This window comes from Panthera uncia (assembly GCF_023721935.1).
Source record: "Panthera uncia isolate 11264 chromosome C1 unlocalized genomic scaffold, Puncia_PCG_1.0 HiC_scaffold_3, whole genome shotgun sequence".
NCBI lineage: Eukaryota > Metazoa > Chordata > Mammalia > Carnivora > Felidae > Panthera > Panthera uncia.
In genome coordinates, this window is record NW_026057584.1 from 13,507,028 (window position 1) to 13,524,790 (window position 17,763).

At 41.6% G+C, this 17,763-nt stretch overlaps 1 protein-coding gene and 1 long non-coding RNA gene across 2 annotated transcripts in view; both read left to right on the plus strand.

The window, feature by feature from the left end:
- The window catches only part of DOCK10 (dedicator of cytokinesis 10), a 268,151-nt gene that overhangs the window by 18,478 nt on the left and 231,910 nt on the right, over positions 1-17,763 (plus strand). The gene's annotated exons all lie outside the window — the stretch shown is intronic.
- On the plus strand, positions 1,816-16,040 carry LOC125911755 (uncharacterized). Its single transcript, XR_007454436.1, has 2 exons — positions 1,816-6,492; positions 7,386-16,040. It is a non-coding gene; the product is annotated as an uncharacterized LOC125911755 (long non-coding RNA).

A 17,763-nucleotide genomic window follows, 5' to 3' on the forward strand; every position in this document is an offset into this window, starting at 1 on the left:
GGCACCTGAGTGGCTCACTTGGCTAAGCATCCAACCCGGTTTCGGCTCATCAGGTCATGATCTTGAGGTTGGTGAGTTCAAGCTCCACCCTGGGCTCTGCGCTCACAGCATGGAACTTGCTTGGTATTCTCTCTCTCTCTTTCTCTCTCTCTCTCTCTCTCTCTGTCTCTCTCTCTCTGTCACTTCCCTGTTCTCTCTCTATCTCTCTCTCTCAAATAAATAAACTTTTAAAAATTAATGGTAGGGGTGCCTGGGTGGCTCAGTCAGTTAAGAGTCCGACTTCAGCTCAGGCCATGATCTCATGGTTCGTGGGTTCAAGCCCCGCGTCGGGCTCTGTGCTGACGGCTTAGAACCCGGAGCCTGCTTCTGATTCTCCGTCTCCCTCTCTCCCTGCCCCTCCCCTGCTCACGCTCTGTGTGTATCTCTCTCTCTCAAAAGTAAATAAATGTTAAAATAGTTAACGGTAGGATGATGATTAGAAGGGTTTTTTTTTTTGTAGAAAGAAATTTGTTGAATTTATTTAAGTTGCATTTTGAAGTTTCGTTAGCGTTTTCTCAAAACCACGTTGGTAATCAGGAACAGTGCCCTCCTGTCATCAAGCTTATGGCCTTCATTCCTCACTACATGAGTGTCCTGTTCAACATTCTCATGGGATTCACAGTAAATGCAAGCAGGTGTCTCCATAGAGGAAAATATCAAGTGTTTGCACTTTTCCCAAATCTCGGGACAAAATCTCGGGGCTGTTTGGGCCCCAGGCACTTCTTGTGCGAGTGTTTCAGGGAACTCAAACTCAATTATGCGGTATAAAAACGCTTAGTCCATTCCATTTGAGTTGTAGTAAACACCCAGCCAGGAAGACAGATAGAATTTTCAGAATCTCCGATTTTTCCAGGCACAAATTCTCTTGGGGGTGTATAGGTTTTAGAAGGTGCTTTTTGAATCACGAAGTTGAGGTGAACGGCTAAATTCTACGCTTGGAGGAAACTGTGGTGGTGCAGGGGAGTGTGACCTAGAAGAACGACTCGTTTACGCTGCCACAGGGTCACGATCTCACGGTTTGTGGGTTCGAGCCCCGCGTCGGGCTCCGGGCTGACGGCTCGGAAGCCTGGAGCCTGTTTCGGATTCTGTGTCTCCCTCTCTCTCTGCCCCTCCCCCACTCATGCTCTGTCTCTCTCTCTCTCTCCGCCTCTCAAAAATAAAGAAACGTAATAAAAAAAAATTTTTTTTTAAATGGTGCAAAGCGTACTTGAGCTCCAGAACTCGCAGTCAGCTGCTGTAGTATAAAATAAGCTGTGGATATTTGTGTGTTGTGGGCCTGTGTGGGTGTGCCCCTGCGTGTGTGTTAGAACATCACGTATTGTAGGGCATCATGGGAAAAATGCACATTTAGGAAAATGCAATTTAATGTTATTCCGGCTGGATTTGTGTTCTTTCTTCACCTGTTAAATGGAGGAGCAATTTCCACAAAAGCCTATTTATTGTAGAGAACTTACCCAAGTGAAAACGTTTGTAACGTGGTAGAACAGCCTGAATTATTAAATGTCTGGGGCCCATCTTCTGTTTTATGGGAAACTTCCAACTGGCTCACGCGTCCCCAAGGAACTGTACCGCGTCGTTGTACTGACATGACTGTTTATTTCGAGGAGGGGCTTTACGAATACTGAAGTATGCAAGCCCTCGGATTTGTCTGCCTTGGAGAAGAGCCGGGAGGGAAGTCGAGCAAACAAACAAAACCACCACCACAAACTCCAGTGCTGCTTTCTTCTCCCTCTCCCACCCCCCCCCCCCCCCCCCCCCCCCCCCCCGCCGCATCCCATCCGAATTAGGAAATCAAACTGCAAATTCATAAAAGCTAGAATGGACCGACAGGTGTGATCGTTACAGGAACCTGCTGCAGGTACTTGATACGCCCAGCTGGCCCGGTGGGTGCAGGGTCCTATCTTCATGGACAAGTTCCTCCCTGCGTTTATTTTTTTCCCCGCATCCCTGCAACTTCATAAACAAATGAATTGGTAAAAACGGGGAAATCATCATAAACGGGCATCCTGATGTGCGGACGTAGGGCCACAGATGGGTGTGAAGACACATGAGTATCTGCTTAGCTTCGGTAGAAATGAAAGACTGAGGAACGGGTGATTTACTCTGCCACTGTGTATAGCTTTCAGGTTCTCTGATGGCCCGGGGGATATGCTGTGGAACAGGGCACTCGTGGGCCCTGCCAGTTCGGTTGCTCAGCACAAGGCGAAGCTCTCCGACTCCCTTCCCCTTTAGCAAACTGCTTTGATTTTTGCCCAGCTGTCCCCAAAGTGTAGTTCCGGGAACAAAATGCTGATTCTTCCATCTTTGCAGATGTGTTTAAAACCAATGAATATAAACAATGTAGTTCTATGGCACACCATGCATTCCATCACATTTATGGAATTGTTTTCATTCAAGTGCAAGAGGGGTGTGTGTGTGTGTGTGTGTGTGTGTGCGCGCGCGCACACATGTGTATGTGTGTCTGAAACCCAAGATTCTTCAGAATCGAAACCAATTTCATTTTCCTTACCAGGACGAAACGCTCTAGTGTGTGACAGAAATTGGATTTCTGAAGGTGGAGATTGTCCTAAATGATAGCAAGTGCTGTCCCATTCATCTCCTGTTGAGATGCTCCCAACACATTTTTAGAAAGTTACGTCATCTCATGATTGCCATTAAGTTGACAAATTGTCTTTTAGAATCTTAAAATAGCTACCTCCACTCAGAGGAGAGAAGCCCCCCAGAATATATCCCATCAGTCAGTGTCACTTTTGTTCATCCAAATAATGTCATAAAGCATGCGTGTTTGGAGAACAGTCAGAATAAACAAAATATAGGAGAAAGAAGCCTTTAAAATATCCTATGCTGCTGGGCTAAGTTGTTCGCCAGAATATAAATTTTTGCTTCATGATTACCTCATTATTCCTCCACTGTTTTGCCAATGTGCTCACCATATTTTGTCACGGTCTTTGCTGTGACTCATTTGTTCTGCTCCATAGACTCTATTGACAACAGACGACCCTAAACGTGTGTCTCATTCTCAACAAAATATCAATGACATATGGTTACAATTTTTATGACCCTCCTTTAAAAAATATTATATACTTTGATATTGATTCAAGACTATTCACTGATGAATCATCATTAATGGGAGTGCTCTAGAATGGGACAGTAAAAGGACATGAAACTGTGGGCAGTTTTAAATTATGAATAGCCATAAAGGGAAGTGCTCTGTCTACCCAGGCAAATAGTTATGTGTATGTTGAGTCGGTATCTCTGAGCTAGATCCATAAGGAATTAGGTCCAAGAACAACATATGGATTCAGACACGCTTGTAATCGACACCCGTGTCTTCGGGGCTCCAGTTTGTTGGTTTAGCTTTGTCGTTGGGTCACACAGCTTGACGGAAAGCATGGGAACCCGCTAGCTTACACTCGGATGTTGGCTGCTGATCTTCAACTTAACAATCATGCAATCAGTAGACCATGCCTTACAGAGTAATAAGTAATCATGAAAAACTTTCAATCTTCTTGTTCAACCCTCACATCCCAGCCTGATACCAATGCCAGAGCTAAGGGCCGTGTCTGCAAAGGGACTCCCAGCAATGAGAGGGTAAACCCCCTGCTTCAAAATGGAAGCTGGGTGTCGGGTAAATGTGTAGCAGGCCACTGTGTTTGACAGAAAATCATAGGCATTGAACAGCTGGATCCAGATGGGAGCCAGGAGGGAGGAGATGCCAGGACTATTAAAAACTGGGTTTAAGGACGAAAACCAGGCAAGAGCATGGGACACTGAAGTGGGTTGGCTTGAGGATTTGTATCGTAGCCAGGAGAAAAAAAAAATTAAACTACCATCTCTTGAGCTTTGAAGTTGTCAACCCCCAAATTCACAGTTGTCTTCTTTTTCGTCAACCATGAGAGTCTGTTTCAGATCTTGGAAACCCAGAGCCCGGATTAGTCGGGAGTGCGGCATTTCTCCCTATCTGTTCAGGAAACGATCACATCGTGTGGTCAAGGGTGATACCCTTTACTCATTCAAAGGGCCACACATAAGGCCGGGATCCTGAGGGTCTGGGGGGCTGTGCAAGAGGACAACCTGAGGGACAAAATGTGAGCCCATTGGTCTCCACTGGGGCCCCGCCCATAAGGCTGTTTCCTCTCTTGCGTCATCATCACCATCACCACAGTGTTCTGACCAGTTCAGAAAGAAAGGTTTCAAACGAGCATGGCCCATTCAAAACTAGATGGTTGCTAATTGGTAACAGAGTTTTACATACATTTACAGGACAGCGTGGAAAGGCCTGGGGCTCCCCTGGCTTCAGCAGGAGGTAACCAGCTGCAAGCTCTGTCTTAGGGACAGAGTCCTGGTGTAGGTGGGGCGCACTTTGCTCATTTCACCCAGACCCCAGCTCAGTCCCGCAAGGAGCAGCCCGCTTCCTCCGCCCCGATCTCCCGGTCACTGTGTCTTCCTGCCTGGTGTTCAGAAGCCGAGATCCCAATGGTCCCTATGATATGCAGAATAGAATAAAGGAGAGAAACACTGTTAATAATCGTGCTTCCTCGTGGGCTGCATCTTTCTTTGAAAACGACGAACACTGCATTTGGGAAGAAGTTGTCACACTGGTATCGTGTTCCTTAAAGCTCACTTCTCTGTCATGAAAAATCCAGTCCAGCAGGAGTTGTGGGACAGCTCTAACCTAGGGGGCCAGCACCCCCCCCCTCCCAACCATGACTGTGAATTCATGTTATTCCAACAGAGTAACTGACACTGAGAGGCAGGGAATGGGGGCTGGCAAGCAGACGATGGCCTCTGTTCTCTGTTGGCAGGGATAAGGAGGAACCGATGCAATTATAAATAGAATTATAGCCCAAACCAGGATTACTTGGATAACTCAGTCGACACAAGGTTTTGTTTGATTCAATTTTCTAGATGATTTCATCAATGATTAACCTAACTTTGTTAGTGGAGATCTAAAAAGAGAGCCAGCTTAAGCATATTCAGCAAGGCCAGCATTTACTTTTTGCTTTTTTTGAACCTGAGGCATATGTCCAGTTATTGACTTCTTTGGCTAGACAGTGCTATCCACATTTTTTTCTTTTTTTGACAAAGCAGGAAAACTTGCTTAGAGACTCTGTTTAGAAACCTGAAAGAAAATGGACAAGCTGGAGAAGTATTCATGCTGAATAATGACCTTAGATGCCTTACACAAATGGCATACCAGGTCAAACTGCCGAATCAGTCCGTCCGTCCGTGTCCGTCTCTCTCTGTCTGTCTCACAACAATATCATTTTACTTCTGTCTCTCTCCATATAACATGTAATTCTGTGCCTATTGAATAGTGGCTTTTGTTCCTGTGGCTCAGCTATCTTCAAAAATAAAATTAGGATGGTTGTTTGCATTCTAAATTGATATCTTTGACTTACCGGAATGCATAGCCTTTGGAGATGCCTATCAAAGGCCCAACACTGGATTGCCCAACCCATCCACTCTTGCCATTTCCTAAAAATGAAATTACTGGATAACAGATTTGATTAGGAAATTCTTTCAGAAGGTTTTCTTGGTTTTAGTCTTATTTGGGCTTAAGCTTGTAAACTTAGAAACTGCAAGTAAGAGGATTTCTTATTTGGGAAAGAATGTACGTTTAGATAATGTCACCTTCTAGATTTCTGATAAAATATTCGCCTTCTTATATCAATCGAAACAGGAAAACCCTCTTTTTTAATCAAAAGCTTCTAAACAAATGCAAATGATAATCAATTAATAAGAGTGGATCTTGTTTTGAGCATTAAATCTAAGAAGTTTTCTATATGATGTAAAAGTTCAGATAAAAGCAGAGAATCTTAATATGTAGACCACTATCTTATTTTTCACTTTTACTTGCATATTTTATATCAAAAAAGTCATAGTAAGACATTTAAAAAGCGAATTATATGCTAGAGATCAACCTTTTAGCCTACTTGCACAAGGTACCCTGACTCTAATGATGCAGCCATGATAGGCTAGATGATAAGCATAAATAGTACATAATTTTGTGTCTTTATGTTCGGCAAAGAAGTTTAAGATGGGATTATCATAAAATAATCCTATCGCATTTAAGCCGCACTGAAACTCGAAGACGGGGACACTGAAGCCTAAAGAGTTTGAGTGAAGTTTCTGGCCAAAATGTTCTTGTTCTAGCTGATTATTTTTCTTTTCAGTGAGTGACATTTTATTGCATTTAGTTGACATTTCAAGGCTTCCCCTCCACCTTTCCTATTCCTACCAAGTGTAAAGATTTTTTTAAATCTTTCAGGTAAAAATAGAAACTAAGCAGAAACAAAAAGCAGTCAGAGGGACTGAAAACAAGGAGTAGTTAGATGGCAGGGATAGTGCCTCTGAGCATCAGATACCGAATGAACCTTATTCAAGGCAGGCATCTGAGACCAAGTTCAAAGCTGTCAACCAGGGATTGGAATGGAGAGTCTCCTTAAAAAGGTCTGGAAAGGATGGCCAACAGGCACATGAAAAGATGCTCAACGTCGCTCCTTATCAGGGAAATACAAATCAAAACCACACTCAGATACCACCTCACGCCAGTCAGAGTGGCCAAAATGAAGAAATCAGGAGACTATAGATGCTGGAGAGGATGTGGAGAAACAGGAACCCTCTTGCACTGTTGGTGGGAATGCAAATTGGTGCAGCCGCTCTGGAAAGCAGTGTGGAGGTTCCTCAGAAAATTAAAAATAGACCTACCCTATGACCCAGCAATAGCACTGCTAGGAATTTATCCAAGGGATACAGGAGTACTGATGCATAGGGGCACCTGTACCCCAATGTTTATAGCAGCACTCTCAACAATAGCCAAATTATGGAAAGAGCCTAAATGTCCATCAACTGATGAATGGATAAAGAAATTGTGGTTTATATACACAATGGAATACTACGTGGCAATGAGAAAAAATGAAATATGGCCTTTTGTAGCAACATGGATGGAACTGGAGAGTGTGATGCTAAGTGAAATAAGCCATACAGAGAAAGACAGATACCATATGGTTTCACTCTTATGTGGATCCTGAGAAACATAACAGAAACCCATGGGGGAGGGGAAGGAAAGAAAAAAAAAAAAAAAAAGGGGTTAGAGTGGGAGAGAGCCAAAGCATAAGAGACTGTTAAAAACTGGGAACAAACTGAGGGTTGATGGGGGGTGGGAGGGAGGGCAGGGTGGGTGATGGGTAGTGAGGAGGGCACCTTTTGGGATGAGCACTGGGTGTTGTATGGAAACCAATTTGACAGTAAATTTCATATATTAAAAAATTAAAAAAAAAAAAAAAAAGCATTCCATAAATAAATAAATAAATAAATAAATAAATAAATAAAAAAAAAAAAAGGTCTGGAAAGAGCCACCACCACACTGTCCCATTCCTGACAGCCAGATTCCAAAACACAGCCTCTCAGCCCCGGCCGAGCTACCAGATGGCTCGGGTCTGGGGTCTGTCCAGTTACCTTGTGATGGAATCACCAGTCTAGGATGAAAAATCGGATGGCCCTACCTTCTGACTCAAGATTTGTCGGCGGACTAAAATTTCAGAACAGATGAGGAAAACAAATCCTAAGACAAGTGCCTCTTTAAATCAACAATCAGAAGACGAATGTGGTTCTGGTAACATGTAAATAATAATGGCGATCCTAAAAAGCCTTCTTTAAAAGTACACTAAAACACAGCCATCTTTGAAGAGTGGTTATTGAATAAAATTTCAATCACACAAACTGCCAAGGTGCAGTATTATGAAAATAATGAAATCTATTTTGGCCATCTTCCAGATTCTATTCCAAAAATGTTTTATTTTGGTATTTTTATCATTGAATAGATTCGTAAGTTTCTTTAAAAAAAGAAAAAAAGCAGATCCTGTTCGCAAATTTTGTGACATACTGTAAATTAAGAGAATCTCAAATAATTAGAAAATGCTCCACCCAGACTCCCCCTCCCCGGGAGCTAGTGATTTTTACTCATCCTTCAAATGAGAACAGGTCAATGGTAGAGATCAATCACCAGTTACATTAAAACCACATTACAGTATTTTGCATCCCCTCATAATGGAGTTTGCATTAGAACCTTTGGCAAGTAAAGGAAGCAGGGGCTTCTAATAAAACAAAGCAAATTAACCAGTTGGAAAATCATAGAAATGAAAATAATGTCCCCTGGACTTAATCAGACTGGATCCATTTCAAGAGAGAACTAATGTATTAAAAAGATGGCACTGAATTCACACAAAACAAAATTCAGAGAAATTGAGAGATTAAACATATGAAAGGGGGAAAAATGATGACTTTAGATACAGTAAAATGAGGAGGAGAAATAAAATAGTGAACTTCTAAACCAGCAGAGGAGAAAAAAAATTAAAACATATCATTTTGGGTGCCTGGGGGGCTCAGTCGGTTAAGCGTCTGACTTCCTTTCAGCTCATGATCTCACGGTTTGTGGGTTCGAGCCCCAGGTCGGGCTCTATGCTGACAGCTCAGAGCCGGAAGCCTGCTTCGGATTCTGTGTCTCCTTCTCTCTCTGCCCCTCCCCTGCTTGCACTCTGTTTCTCTCTCTCTCAAAAATAAATAAAAAATTTTAAAAAATATATCATTTCAACCGAGCATGTAATGAAAAAAAAAGATGAAAAGCATGATTAGTAGATATCTTAAAATAAAATTACAGATATTAATCTAAATATGTCAGTAATCAATTACAATAAATATAAGCTGATTAATCTCACACACTACAAAACAGAATATAATTTTAGTAATTTACCAGTAATATAATGTACTATAATTAATGTCCTATAATATTATAACAGAGTTTTATTTTTTATAAGGAGATTTTCTCCCGCTTACTTAGAATTTTTCAGCAACTAAGATTTTTCTCAATACAGATAGATCCAAAATATCATCTCAAAAATTTTCATTGTCTCCAGAAGATATATAAGAAAATCATTCGGGCTCCCATAATATCTAGTTAGCCTGGGAAGTAGGTGATATTATTTTAAAAATTCCCAGAGGCAAAATGTGGGTTTAAAATTTACATTTTGATGTAAGAATTTTTTTTTATCCTGCCATAGGCATTTGTATCCAGTGAGTTTTTAAGTTGTATTTTTAAAAATAACTTTTATATGCTGACTTTTGGGAATTTTTAAATGATATCACCTACTTCTTAGAGTTATGAAATATCATAGTAACCCCAAAATGCCTTCCTCATCTATCTTTTGGAGACACGGAGACATTTTTGAAATGATATTTTGGATGTCCCTGTGTTGAGAACAGCTTAGCTGCTGAAAATTCTAATTAAGTGAAAGTAAATTTCCCTACAAAAAATAGCAAAGGATTTTATCAAAAACTGCTGTAATATGGTAAGATGGAGAGATGATGCCCTCATATAACTTAATGCTGAAGTTTGATAGAATAAAAGTCATATTTAAGGAGGAAAGAGTCCCAAGTACATCTAAAATTGTGAAATGATGATTTCTTGACAGATGTCATTAAAATCCCGTCATTATTACTGTGGAATCTTCTCTCGAAAAGAAAAATTTTTTTTCCACAAGGAACCATGAGGTTGTGAAAGAGAAAGGGAGCATTCGTATCCAGTGGGAAATCAAACTGCTGTTTACTTTCTGTGCATTTTGGTGAAACTCGGGCAGGGGTCCCTGCTGGGCCTAGTTAGTGATCTCCTACTGGGGCTGAGCTGAGCCAGTCTTCTGCAGGGGTCACTGTGGTTCTCTTACTGGGCATCTCTCTCATCACTGAGAGCATGTCACACCCTGGGCTTGCACATGGGCGGATGACTGGACTTGAGCCAGCAGGGATTGGTTTGATAAAGAAAGAGATTTGCACAATGTCCTGGTAAGAGGAATCAGACAGGGATCTTTCCTAAAGATCTTTAAATTATGGCTGCTGTGTAAGTGGCGGTTTGCTAAAGGACACAAAAAAGAGAAGGAAGAAAAATACGTAAAGGTCTTAAATGTTTGGAAAGCTCAGTATTTCTTGAGCGACTCTACTTTTCCTCATCTATTATTGTTTCCTCCTCTCTTCCCGCTCCCTCTCCCTCTTTCTCCCTCCCTCCTCCCCACCTCTCTCTCTCTCTCTCTCTCTCTCTCTCTCTCTCTCTCTCTCACACACACACACACACACACACACACACACACACACAAAGCCTTGCAGCCCGCACTGAATTTTCTATCTCAATTCTGTGACATCATCGGTGATTCTGGGGAGTCAGTAATTGAACCGAAGAGCACCCCAAGAAGCTATAAATTCCTCTTTCAAACACTGGCATTAAACACATGTAGGATGCCATCATTGATGCCTCTTCCTAAGTAATGTCAAGCACAGATAGATTAGGTTGCCCCAAACTGATCATAGTGAAGCATTGAAGGGTTTATCATCTAAGCAATTTGAGGCTCTAGCTTGATTGATGCACATGTCCCAACTCTCCACTTTTGCTGCAGTGATCTGACCTACATAATTTTATTCATATCAGAATCACGAACTTTCTCTTCATGATCAGGCCAGATAGGAGAAACACAGATTGATGAATGGGATTTACCCGTATTCCTCCTGGAGCGGTTTCTGAGAGTTAATACTTTAAAATACACTAAGCCTTACCACACTTTTTAGACCAGCACATTTAACTCTTCAAGCAACAACAAATGTACTTTTGAGTGATCAGAGGCCTTTATATTTAGGGGGTTTTGATAATGCATGTTATCCAGCACGTAAATGATTATTTTCTTATTTGTCTTTAGGGTACTGAAAATTCCGTGTATTTTCAATAAAAAAGACTGCGAACTGATTTTAATAAATAAATTATCTGTGTACTTTCTTCGATATGAATGAACTCAGAGTATTAATCAAGACTGAATTATTATTTAACTCTGTTGTAGCTAACCAGGAAAATAAGTTTCCAAATATTTTGATATGCAATTAAGGCTCAAGAACAGTAGTGTCTGGGGTCACCTAGGTGGCTCAATCGTTTATGTGTCCGACTTCGGCTGCAGTCATGATCTCTCGGTTCATGAGTTCGAGCCCCGCATTGGACTCTGTGCTGACAGCTCAGAGCCTGGAGCCTGCTTGGGATTCTGTGTCTCCCTCTCTCTTGGCCCCTCCCCTGCTCACACTCTGTCTCTGTCTCCGTCTCTGTCTCTCTCTCAAAAATAAATAAACATTAAAAAATTAAAAAAAAAAAAAAAGAACAGTAGTGTCTGTGTGACCTGAGAGAACCTTCCATTTTTCTCCCCTTGTAGAAATGGGCACAATAATCACACTTGCCTTATACGATTTTCTTAAAGATTAATTTTTTAATCAAGTATTTTTAACATTGTCTCTTTTCTCCAGTGTTCGCAATTTATAATTATTATTTTATTTCTGTTATTCGATACAAGCATGGAGCGAGATAAAGGCTTTGGGAATGGGAGGTACCTTGTCAGGTACAAGGAGCGATATGTCCTGGTTTTATTGTTAATATCTCTCCTTTTGAGATCTAATGGGAAAGACAACTTCTCTTGGTGCTATAATTTTTTGAAAACTGAGTATGAAACTGAGAAAACAGATGTTATTACACAAGCAGATTAAAGGATTTGGGAATTGTCTTCCTTTTTTTTTTTTTTTATTTTGAAAATAAAGTGGAAGCAGATGGAATTTAGCGTGAAATTAGTACTGAAATAAAACGAACTTGGAAGTATATTTTGGAGGTTTTATATAATTGTCATTCATGCCTCCAGAGCTTTTCCAAAGCTCCTCATTTAGCCAAGAGATCATTAAGGATACTTTGAGTCTTTGGGTTGTGTGAAAGGAACATGCCTGATGACTGTCCATTACTGTCTGGTCCAGAGCAGAGTCAGGAAACCCGGATGGGGAGCCTTCGACCTTTCGTAGAACCTGTGCAGGTTGGGGGGGCGGGGGCTCACATTACTCTTGGTGAATTCACAGGTGACGTCTTCACTCCGCGACCGAGGATTTCAGATTCTGAATGAGCGGGGCCTCATTTGGGGAAATCTGGGGCCATGTTATGTGTTGAATTGTTACTGATAGTAACAGTACCAGGTAAAGCCATTTTCAGGTTCTCCTCCCTGCTTAATGGATTTGCCAAGCAGTCAAGTCGTCTTCCCCACGAACCGCCCATGACCTTGAGCTTGTTCCAGGGAGCCACTCTCCGTGGGCCTTGTCTCGAAAGCAGCTTGGGCCATGTTGACACTGGCTCGTTTGGCTCACACTGGAGCTGAGAGCAGCTAGACTTTCCTCTGAAAGTCTGACATTTTGGGTGCCTTTTCATAATGCCTGCGCCAATTTGCATATTGACACAGCCTCCCTGTCAGGAGCCAGGTGCCCTGCGAGCCCCGAAGTGTTTCTCTCACTCAGCTCTCCCCAGCTCTGGACCTGGCTTGGCTGAGTGTCCTTTGCTAAAGGACAGAGGGCCTTCTGTCTTCTTTTATTCTTTAAAGATCAGGCTCAAGTGAATGCATTTCATTTTAAAAACCACACCCTCACAATTTTATTACATGGGAAAGCCATACGTACACCGAAGTCCTAACTGCAGACCTGTCTTTCCTCTCCTCTTGGCTGGTGACATTGGTCTCAGGAGTTGACACCCTGTGAGAGCTAAGTTAGATTAATTTTCTTCAAGCTGTCTCGATTTATCCCACCTCCTTCCTCGCTGACTAGTGAAAGGGAATCACTTCGAGAAGCTGGAAGTTTCCGGTGCACCTTACCGTTAGCAGGTTTGTCTGTGCGGCAGATATGATGCTTTTATTTAAATTTCTTACCAGAAGCAACCAAGGAATGTGTTACCTGTGACTTCTCTACTTTCCATAGAAACCACAAGTCCTTTCTGGAAACTTCTGCAACATCATCTCTCTTTGTTTTTTTACAGTAGTCTTTATTGGCATCAAACCTTTGAACCCCATCATTTGACAGGAGTCGTTTGCTGTGCAAGAGTCTGGACTGTACCCATGTGCTATTACTGATATCCTATCAATATTTTTCATCACGACTTAACTTTATCAGAGAAAGCATGCCCTCCTGTTAGGCGGAGTGAGTCACGGTCAGGCTTGCTTCTAAAACCTGAAACATTTCAGTATGTTTTCCTTCAAAGTATTTGACTCATCAACCGAGAAGATATAGGCCTCCTTACTCAAGGTTTGGTTTGATTTAGACCAGTGAGGAGGATGGGTCCTTATGCCGTTGCTGTGCTATTTAGTTTATTTAAATAAAGCTTAAACTTAAAGCTTACATTTATTTGAATAAAGCTTTATTCAACACAAGCTGGATGCTTCGTTGGAAGAAAAGTCTCACAGGATTTAGTGCTGTGAACTTAACTGTTTCTAAGCCTGGATTCATTGACTTGTCTGCTATGAAACCCTTCTGTTTTCTTTTCTCTATCCATTTTTCAAGATTGAATCAATATTCCCAACTCCATTTGGTTCTTTGAAAATGTGGGCTCCTAAAACCGGATGAACTGACTTCAACCAAAAGATGAAATGCTTAACCGATGTTGGAACAAAGAAGTGCCTAAAACCCCTTTCTGGGCCCCACCAAGGCTTTCTATAGCAGAGGTTCCCAAGTGTGTGCCCCCCTAACCCTTCCCACAGTAGCAAGGGCATCACATGGCCTGGGGACTTGTTGGAAGAGCAAATTAGCAGGCCCCACCCCTTCACCCAGCAGTGTGTTTTTCTGTAAGCCCCCCCAGGCAGTCCTGGTGACCAGTAAGGTTGAGAGCCTTAGAGTTGATTATACCCTCCCTGTATTCCCCTTCTGAGACTTTCTTTTGCTTTCTTGGTCTTTCTTCCCCTCCTCAAATCCCACTCTTCCAAAGAAACCGCTGTCAGGCATGCGGAGTAGTGATTCGTACCTGTGTCTGAGGTATTGGCTGTGTGTGCCTTTACTTCCGGTCGGACCCTATCACTTCCCGTCCCCTGTCCTGGTAAATGGATTGCATCAACCTCCCTGGTTCTTCAAAATCCCCTCAATCCAGGACTGTCGGGGATGCCTTCCCACACTGACTCTGAGCCTGGTGTTCTGACTCGCCGTGGCCAATGAGACAAGAATAAACTTCACCCACATACAGAGGTGGAACAGCCTCCCGAGTGCCCTTGCTTACTCTTTTGTTCCTCCGCTTTTATTTGGAGAAGACACCTGGGCCAGCTTCTGGAGGATGATGTTTACTGGGAAAGAGGGGCGTCTGCCAAGGCCCCAGAGATTCACACAGCTTCCTGGCTGAACTGTGGCGGATTGCAGACACGAGAGTGAATCCCCGGCTAAGCTCCTTAGCGGTAAAAAATGGTCGCATTTCCGGTAAGGCCCTGAGTTTTGGGGTGGTTTGTCACTCAGCAACGACTAACTGCTACACCTGTTAAAGGAGCCTTAGTGTCTCAGCTAAGAGGAAGAGGGCAATACAGAGGCCCCTCTCAGTGTCTTGGAACCCATATCCGTCCATTTGAGAGGCTTGACCACATCGTTCAGTGTGGGTAGAACCCAAGCATACAGTTGAGTCAAAATGAAAATTCGTGGGTGGGTCTTTTAAGTGGCCAGTTTGAATTTGTGGCTGTTGCAGAGTTTTTCTTGTTAAACTCTGAATATAGTTTGCCAGACTTTTCTTAAACCTCAGGAGTTGCCTTTGTCCCTGTGTCCTTCACACCCTCCATCTGTATTTCTTCTCTGCAGATGTTCTGCTAACATTGCCACAAACCACCCAGGGTGAAATGAGATTTGCAGGGAGACACTGGGATGGATTAAACAGATCTTTTATAGGAAGGACGATTGCAAAAGTAATCTCTTATTTGGTTGAAGTAAATAAATGGATACAGTGAATATTTTAGACTCTTGCTTTTGAAATCTCAAAGAGGGGAATTCCCTAATACTAACTTGGACGTTCAGGCGAGGGGCTCCTAGGTGGCGCAGTTAGGCATCCGACTCTTGATTTTGGCTCAGGTCATGATCTTGCAGTTCATGAGTTCGAGCCCTACTTAGGGCTCCGTGCTGACAGTGCAGAGCCTGCTTGGGATTCTGTCTTTCTCTTTCTCTCTCTGCCCTGCCTACACTCTCTCTCTCTCTCAAAATAAATAAATAAATAAACTTTTTTTAAAAAGTTTAACTGAGACTACTTTATTCTTCAGACAGCTTCCCTACATAGGTTTCTCTCTTATAGAGCTTCATATCATCTATTTTTAATATTTTGATTCAGCGATTGATGTTTTAGTTTTGGTAGAACATTACACCTTAGCTAAAAATCTAATTCTTAGTTTAGTTGAAAGCTTTCAACCGGTGACATGAAATTTTAACGGGACTATTTAAACTCAGTCATCCATGACCCCTTACTGAGTAGACTTGACTTTTCAAGCAGTCCTCCCTAGAGGGCACCATATCCTCACTTCCCAACTGGGTCCTTCTAACGTTGGCTGCTGGCCCCAATAACATCATGTGAGGCTGAAGTCACTTAGATTACCACATTGGAATCTTTTCGTAAATCTATCTGCAGTGGAGCCTTTATTTCAGCATGATAAATGCATATCTTCTGGCACGTATTTTGTTTAAGCATTACAAGTGAGACCTTGTTTAGGAACAGAGGCAATGGTGTTTATTTGGCATGGTTGGTTGTTCAGTCAGTTCAGTCCATCTCTGTGTCCACATACAGTGGCCTGAGGAACATTATGGACCTCTGATGGGGTATCAGATAGAATACTAAGGACAGATTCGGTGGACCTGTGCTTTCATATTGTGTATGTCACTACAGAAGGTACTTACCCCATTACATTTCAGTTTCCTTATTTGTAAGATTGGAGAGCTAGGCTTTTTTTTTTTTTTTTTCATGATCCCATTAGCTCTGTAATGTGATCTTTGGTACATAATAATAGTTCTGTACCGTTTGATAGAGGAAGCGATACTAATGCTCCTAACTGCTAATTCTAAGGAAATTTAGGTATGACCCACTGAAATTTAGGTCAGCCTGAAGAAAATATATTAAAGAAGAATTACAGCTGATTATTGAAAAGCATAAATGCTAGTAAATATGTTTTTTTCTTATATGAAATTTATTGTCAAATTAGTTTCCATACAACACCCAGTGCTCATCCCAAAAGATACCCTCTTCAATGCCCATCTAAATGTGTTTTTATGTCTCTTTTAAAAACATGAATGTTTTCCTGAAATCAGCATGTTATTGGTTTAAAATACTGGCTCAAAAGAATATGTGTCAATTACCCAGTATCTGTCACTATGCATAACAGAGAGTCTTCACTCAAGAAATAGTTGTTGAATGAATGGCAAGATGGCTAATTCCATTTTTATTAGACATCAACTTTTATTACAACTTTTAGTACAACTTTTATTTCTAGAACATTCCTTATTTGCGGAATTGGAATTTATTTCTCTGGACTTTGACAATGGCTTTATATTTACTCCTTTGGGTTATATTGAGTATATTGTATTTGCTGGATTTTCATCTTTTCCTGTCCCACTACTAAAATAAATGGTAAGAGTTTGTCAAAGCATAAGATACATGTCACTGGCCACGCTTGTAATTAGGCATAAGTCTTTGTGCATGCTATTTTTTTAAGTTTTGTTTTGTTTTTTTACAACAATTAGCCTGTCTGATATAGTCTTATCTTTCCAACTATAATCATCATTCTTTAGAACTTCCTTATGCACATTGTTCAGCATCCTCATTACTGTCTCCCAAATCGATCCTGGTTTGTCTACAACCTTCATACTCTGTCAACTAAGAACTGAACACCATTTTCAACATTTATCAATGTCAAGAAAACCAGGATTACCATTGCCTTTCTTATTAATACTGGTTTTCTGCCAATACAACTTAACTACATGCTGGTTTATATTAATACCAAAGTCTTTTCCATGATGCACAGGTAGATCACATCTCTATAACATCATGTTTGGTTTTTTTTTTTTTTTTTAAGTTTAGTTATTTTGAAAGAGAGAGAGTGTGTGCACATGCACATGTGAGTGGGAGAGGGGCAGAGAGAGAGGGGGAAACAGAATCCCAAGTAGGCTTTGCTGAGCACAGAGCCTGACATGGGTCTCAATCTCACAACCACGAGATCATGACCTAAACTGAAATCAAAAGTCGACGCTCAATCTACTGAGCCACCCCGGTGCCCCTACCATGGATTTTTCGAAATTTAAATCAAGATCTACTTTTACTCTTCATTGAAGTTCATCTTCTTAGACTTAGCCTGCATGAGGGAACATTTTGGATTCTGGATATGCCAACCGATTAATTATTTTTGCTTCTACCTTTATGTCATCTACAACAAACCAGCCTCATGACTTTGTCACATGTTCCATTCATGCATGTGTCTAATTCAACAGAGTCAGGAGAGAGCAGTGATACTCACTGCTAGAAACCACGTTCCAATGGGTCTACAAAAACATCTCTGAGGTCTTATCAGATACCTTTAAAAAATTCATGCAGTCATCCCGTTTCAGGCCTAAGTAAAAGGAAACAAGATTGTCATGACCTGATTCAATGCACATGATTTGTAGTGACTCTTCATGACCAACTTTTCCTCTCCCAAGAGCCAACAAGCCATCCTGTTAATATCTACTCTAGAAATTTGCTGGAACTAAACATCAGGCAAGATGATGGATGACAGAATCTACTTTGCATTCTTTTTATAAATTCTGTGATGCATATGTGCATCTCAGGTTTTGTGGCCTGTCCATAGACCCTCAGAACCTAGGTTGCAGGTGAATGAGCTCTTGCCATACAGTACG